This window comes from Dioscorea cayenensis, chromosome 11, assembly GCF_009730915.1.
Source record: "Dioscorea cayenensis subsp. rotundata cultivar TDr96_F1 chromosome 11, TDr96_F1_v2_PseudoChromosome.rev07_lg8_w22 25.fasta, whole genome shotgun sequence".
In the NCBI taxonomy this organism is placed as follows: Eukaryota; Viridiplantae; Streptophyta; class Magnoliopsida; order Dioscoreales; family Dioscoreaceae; genus Dioscorea; species Dioscorea cayenensis.
In genome coordinates, this window is record NC_052481.1 from 7,340,054 (window position 1) to 7,347,321 (window position 7,268).

Genomic DNA, 7,268 nt, shown 5'->3' on the forward strand with positions numbered 1-7,268 from the left:
GACTTTTTTCCCTTGACCCGTTTCCCATCAAATAGACCCCTTCGGCCATGTACGCACATGCTAATTTGTCTATACACCCTTTATCAGAATGTCTCCTATTTTTGGATCGAAAATCTAATGCTTTCTTTTCATTTCAGAATGTCCACTATATTTAAATCAAAACCAAAATCCTATGTTTTCTTTCCAGAATATCTCCTATCATTAAATCAAAACCCGAATCTAATGTTTTCTTTTCCTAATGTCTCCTATTTATCAGTTTTGTGTCAAAACCGTAACCCACGTTGTCTTTTTGGAATGTCTCCTATTTTTCAATTAAAAGCCTAATCCTATCTTTTCATTTTGGAATGCCTGCTATTTCTTAATCAAAATTCAAATCGTATGTTTTCTTTTCAGAATGTGTCCTATTTTTCATTCAAACACCTAATCCTATGTCTTCTTGAAGTAGCATATCCTATTTTTCAATTAAAACACTAATACTTTGTTTTCTTTTTGGAATGCATACTATTTTTTAACCAAAATTTTAATCCCATGTTTTCTTCTTGGAATGTCTCCTATCTTTCAATCGTAAACCGAATCCTACGTTTTCTTTTCTTAATCTCTCCTATTTATCAGTTTTGAATCAAACCCTGACCTATGTTTTCTTTTTCAAATGTCTCCTATTTTTCTATCAAAACCCTAATCCTATGTTTTATTCTCGGAATGTCTTCTATTTTCAATAAATACCCTAATCCTATGTTTTCTTTTTGTAATATCTCCTATTTTTCAAAAAAAAAACACTAACCTATGTTTTCCCTAGCGAATGTCTGCTATTTTTCAATCAAAACCTTAATACTATAATTTCTTTTCAAAATGTCTTCTATTTTTCAATCAAAACACAAATCTATGTTATGAAAAAAAAAGGTGACATTTACAAAAGAAAACATTATTAATCCTATCTTCCAATCAAAACACGAAAACATCTTCTTTTCGAATTGTCTCATATTTTTTAAACAAAATCCTAATCCTTTCTTTTCCTTTGAACATGTTTGCTATATTTGAAACAAAACTGTAATCCTATGTTTTCTTATAGTAATGTCTCATATTTTTTAATCAAACCCTAATCCTATGTTTTCTTTTGAGAATGTCTGCTATTTTTGAATCAAAACAATAATCCTATATATTTTTCTTATAATGTCTCAAATTTTTCAATCAAAACACTAATCCTATGTTTTCCTTATGAAACACCACCTATTTTTCAGTTTTTAATCAAAATCCCAATCCTTTATTTTCTTATAATAATGTCTCCAATTTTTCAATCATAACCCCAATGCTATATTTTCTTTTTATAATGTCTCATATTTTTCAGTCAAATCAATAATCATATGTTTTTTTCCCATAATGTCTCCTATTTATCAATTTTGAATCAAAATCTGAATTATATGTTTTCTGTTCTTAATGTCTACTATTTTTGAATCAAAACCCTAATCTTATGTTTCCTTTTCATAATGCGTCCTATTTTTGAATCAAAAATCTAATCCTATGTTTTCTTTTTTCAGAATGTGTCCTATTTTTCAGTTTTGAATCAAAACCCCAATCCTTTCTTTCCTTTTTAGAATGTCTCATTTTTTCTTAATCAATACCCTAATCCTATCATTTGTTTTGAAAATATCTGCTAATTTTTAATCATAACCCTGATCCGATGTTTTCTTCTCTGAATGTCTCATAGTTTTAATTTAAAAATCTAATCCTATGTTTTCCATTTGGAATGGCTCTTATTTTTCAATCAAAACCCTAATCATATGTGTTGTATTTCACAATGTTGACAATTTTTAATCAAATACGTAATCCTATGTTTTCTTATAATAACCTCTCCAATTTTCAATCAAAAGCCTAATGCTATGTTTTTTATTTGAGAATGCCTACTATATTTGTATCAAACCCCAAAGATTATGCTTTCTTATGGTAATGTCTCTTATATTTGATTCAAAACCCTAATCCTGTGTGTGCTTATAGTACTATCTCTTGTTTTCAATCAAAACCCTAATCCTATATCTTTTTATAGTAATGCCCCCTATTTTTCAGTCAAAACTTTAATTCAATGTTTTCTTTTCGAAATGCCTCATATTCTTCAATCAAAACCTTTATCCAATGTTTTCTTCTTGGAATGTTGACTATTTTTTTAATCAAAACAATAATCCTATGTGTTCTTTAATCAAAACCCTAATCATTTATTTTTTTATAGTAATGGCACATATTTTTTAATCAAAACCTTTATCCAATTTTTTCTTCTTGAAATGTCCCCCATTTTACGGTTTTTAATCAAAACCCTAATCATTTGTTTTTTTATAGTAATGGCACATATTTTTTAATCAAAACCCTAATCCTATGTGTTCTTTTTCGTCATGTCTACTATTTATTAATCAAATTCCTAATCCTATGTTTTTTTATAGTACTCTCTCCTATTTTTCAATCAAAACCATAATACTATGTTTTCTTTTGAGAATGCCTACTATATTTGTATCAAAACCCTATGATTATGCTTTCTTATAGTAATGTCTCCCATATTTTATTCAAAACCCTAATCTTGTGTGTTCTTATAGTAATATCTCTTATTTTTCAATCAAAATCCTAATTATATGTCTTTTTAAAGTAATGCGACATATTTTTCAATCAAAACCTTAATTCAATGTTTTCTTTTTGGAATGTCTACTATTTTTTTAATCAAAATGATAATCCTATGCTTTCTTTTGGAAATGTCCCCTATTTTTTAGTTTGTAATCAAAACCCTAATCCAATGTTTTCTTATAGTAATGTCACCTATTTTTCAATCAAAACCCTAATCTTATATTTTCTTTTTGGAATGTCTCATATTTTTCAATCAAAACACTAATCATATGTTTTTCTTTCGGAATGTCAACTAATTTTGAATCTAAAACCTAATTATATGTTTTATTTTGCAAATGTCCCCTATTTTACAATAAAAAAAACCTAATCCTTTCTCTTTTTTTTTCAGAATGTCTGCTATTTTTGAAACAAAATGTTAATATTATGTTTTTTAATAGTACTGTCTCCTATTTATTAGTTTTGAATTAAAACCCTAATCCTATGTTTTCTTTTCAGACTGTTTCCTATCTTTCAATCAAAACGCTAATCCTGTGTTTCTTTTCTTAATATCACTTATTTTTCAGATTTCAATCAAAAACCTAATCCTATGTTTTCTTTTCGGAAAGTCTCATCTATTTTAATCAAAAGCCTAACTCTATCCTTTGTTTTGGGAATCTCTTCCAATGTTTTCCTTTTAGAATGTCACTTAATTTTCAATCGAAACAATAATTCTATGTTTTCTTTTCCGATTAGGGGACATTCTGAAACCCTCATACTAAGTTTTGCTTTCGAAATGCATCCGATCTCTTCATATTGTCTTTAATTTTGGAATCATAACATTAATCCTTTATTTTATTTTTAAAATGTCTGCTATTTTTTATTAAAACGATAATTTTATGTTTTTTTTTATGAGTCCTACTATTTTTTAATCAAAACCCTAATTTATGTTTTCTTATAGTAATGTCTCCTTTTTTTTTAATCAAAACCTTAATCCTATGTTTTCTTTTCTAAATGGCTAATATATTTGACTCAAAATCCTAATTCTATATTTTCTTTTTTGAATGTCTCCTATCTTTCAATCAAAACAAGAATGTCTCCTATTTATCAGTTTTCAATCAAAACCCTAATCCAATGCATTCATTTCAGAATGTCTCATATTTTTCAACCAAAACAGTAATCTAATGTTTTCTTTTCAGAATGCCTCCAATTTTTCAATCTAAAAGCTAATCCTATATTTTCTTTTCAGAATGTCTGCTATTTTTGAAAAAAAACCCTAATCCAATGTCTTCTATTTTGTTTGCAAAATAGAAGACATTCCAAAAAGAAAACATACGATCAGATTTTTTTATTCAAAAATAGCAAACATTCCTAAAGAAAAAACAAAGGATAAGGGTTTTGATTCAAATTGAAAAATAGGACACATTTTGAAAAGAAAACAAAGGATTATGGTTTTCATTTAAAAATAGGAGACAATGCTAAAAGAAAAACATAGGATTTGTATTCTGATTGAAAATTATGAGACATTAAGAAAAAAAAACATAGGATTACGGTTTTGATTCAAAATTGAAAAAATGGCTTTTCATTCAAATATAGTAGGCATTCCGAAAAGAAAACATAAGATTAGGGTTTTCATTGAAAGATAGGAGAAATTCCAAAAAGAAAACATAGGATTAGTGTTTTCATTAAAATATAGTATGCATTCCAAAAAGAAAAACTTAAGATTATGGTTTGATTGAAAAATAGGAGACATTGCTATAAGAAAATGTGGAATTATTGTTGTGAATCAAAACCCTAATCCTATGTTTTCTTATTCTTATGTCTCCTATCAAAAATAGGGTTGTGAATCAAAACCCTAATATTAAATTTATGGAAGTAAAACATAGGATTATGATTTTGATTTAAAAAAATGAGACATTATTAAAAAAACAAAGGATTATGTATTAATTCAAAACTAAAAAAAAAAACAGGACACATTCTGAAAAGGTAACATTGGATTACGGTTTTAATTAAAAAATAGCGGACATTACAAAATGAACAGAAAAGATAAGGGTTTTAGGGTTTTGATTTAAAAATAGGAAACATTACGAAAAAAAATATAGGTTAGGGTTTTGATTCATAACTGATAAATAGGAGACATTAAGAAAAGAAAACATAGGATTCACGTTTTGATTGAAAGATATGAGGCATTCTGAAAGGAAAACAAAGGATTATTGTTTTCATTCAAAGATAGAAGACATTCCGGAAAGAAAATATAGGATTAGAGTTTTGATTCAAATATAATAGCCATTTTGAAAAAGAAAAACATAGGATTAAGATTTTGATTGAAAATTACTAGACCTTATTATAACAAAACATAGGATTAGGGTATTGGATGAAAAATAGGAGACATTACTTTAATAAAATAAAGAATTAGGGTTTTGATTCAAAAGTAGTAGAATTCTGAAAATAAAACATAGGAGATATTCTAAAAAGAAAAACAAATGTTTATGGTTTTAATTCAAAACTGAAAAATAGGACATATCCGAAAAGGAAACATAGGATTAGGTTTATGGTTGAAAGATAGGATATATTACTAAAAGAAAACATAGGATTAGGGTTTGGATTAAAAAATAGTAGACACTCCAAGAACAAAACGTAGGACTTGGGTTTTGATTGAAAAATATGAGACATTCCGAAATGGTAAAATCTGATTAGAATTTTGAATAAAAATTAGCAAACATTCCAAAAAGAAAAGATTGGATTAGTGTTTTCATTGAAAAAAAATGAGACATTCTGATAAGAAAATAGGATTAGAGTTTGGATAATAAAATAGCAGACATTCGAAAGGCAAACATAGGATAAGGTTTCTATTGAAAAATATGAGACATTTCGAAAAAAAGACATAGGATTATTGTTTTCATTAAAAAAAAACTGACAATCCCAAAAGAAAAAAAAAAGATTAGCGTTTTGATTAAAAACTAGGAGGTATTCAAACAAAAAAAATAGGATTAGAGTTTTGATTAAAAAATATGAGACATTACGAAAAGAAAACATACAATTATTGTTTTGATTGAAAAATAACAGACATTGAGAAAATCGAACATAGGACTAGGGTTTTGATTCTAAAATAGTAGGCATTCCCAAAACAAAATATATAATTATTATTTGAATTAAAACTGATAAATAAGAGATATTAAGAAAAGAAAACATAAGGTTCAAGTTTTGTTTGTTAAATAGTAGACATTCTGAAAGGAAAACATAACAATAGTTTTTTTATTCATGACCGAAAAATAGGAGATATTTAAAAAAAATATATAGAATTAAGGTTTTGATTAAAAAATAATAGAAATTTCCAAAAGAAAACATAGGATTATAGTTTTGATTAAAAAATATGAGCCATTATGATAAGAAAACATAGGAATCTAGTTTTGATTCAAAAATAGGAGGCATTCAAATAAAACTTTATATTAGCTTTTTGATTGAAAAATATGAGAGATTCTCAAAAGAAAACATACTATTAAGGTTTGGATTCAAAATAGTAGATATTAAGAAAAGAAAAACATAGGATTTCAGGTTTGATTGAAAGATAGGTGAAATTATGAAAAGAAAAGATTGGATTAGGATTTTGATTAAAACTCGGAAGACAAAACCTAAGAATAGTATTTTGGTTCACAAAAATGAGGCATTCCAAAAAATCATATTATTAGATGTTTGATTGAAAATATGAGATATTGTGAAAAGAAAACATACAATAACGGTTTCAATTCAAATTTGAAATTTAAGAGACATTGAGAAAAGAAAGCATAGGATTAGTGCTTCGATTAAAAAAAATAGGAGACATTACAAATAGAAAACATTGTATTAGAGTTTTGATTCAAAAATAGAAAATATTCTAAAAAGAAAACATAGAATTAGGGTTTTGATTCAAAATTTGAAAAATAGGAGACATTCCAAAAGTAAGACATAGGATTGGGCTTTCGATTTAAAACCGAAAAATAGGAGAGATTACGAAAAGAAAGCATAAAATTACTATTTTGATTCAGAAAAAGTAGTCATTCTAAAAAGAAAACATAGGATTAGTGTTTTGATTAAAATCCAAAAAATTAAACATTCTGAAAAGAAAACGTAGGATTAGCATTTTGATACAAAATAAAAAAATATGACACATTCTTAAAAGAAAATATAGGATTAGGATCTTCATTCAAAACTAGAAGAAATTCCCAAAAGAAATACTAGGATTAGGTTTTTAATTGAAAACCAAAATTGTGGTGACATTCCGAAAAGAAAACAAAGGATTAGGGTTTAGTTGAAAAATAGGAGACATATTGAAAAGAAAACATAGCATAAGAGTTTAGATGATAGGAAAGACGTTCGAGAGACAACAAAAGGATTAGAGTTTTTCATTCATAAAAATACTAGATCTACTTCCAAAATCAAAACACAAGATTAGGGTTCGAGTCCATAAGGGACATTCGTACGAAGAAAACATAGGAAATCTAGTTTGACAGAGATTGGACATTCTGAAAATAAAACATAAGATTATGGGTTTGATTAAATATTAGCAGATATTCCGAACAAAAAACATAAGACTACGTTTTTGATTCAAAAGTAGGAGCCATTCTGAAAAGAAAAAATAAGATTTGGATTTTGATTGAAAAATAGGAGACATTACTATAAGAAAATTATAGGATTTGAGTATTGATTTA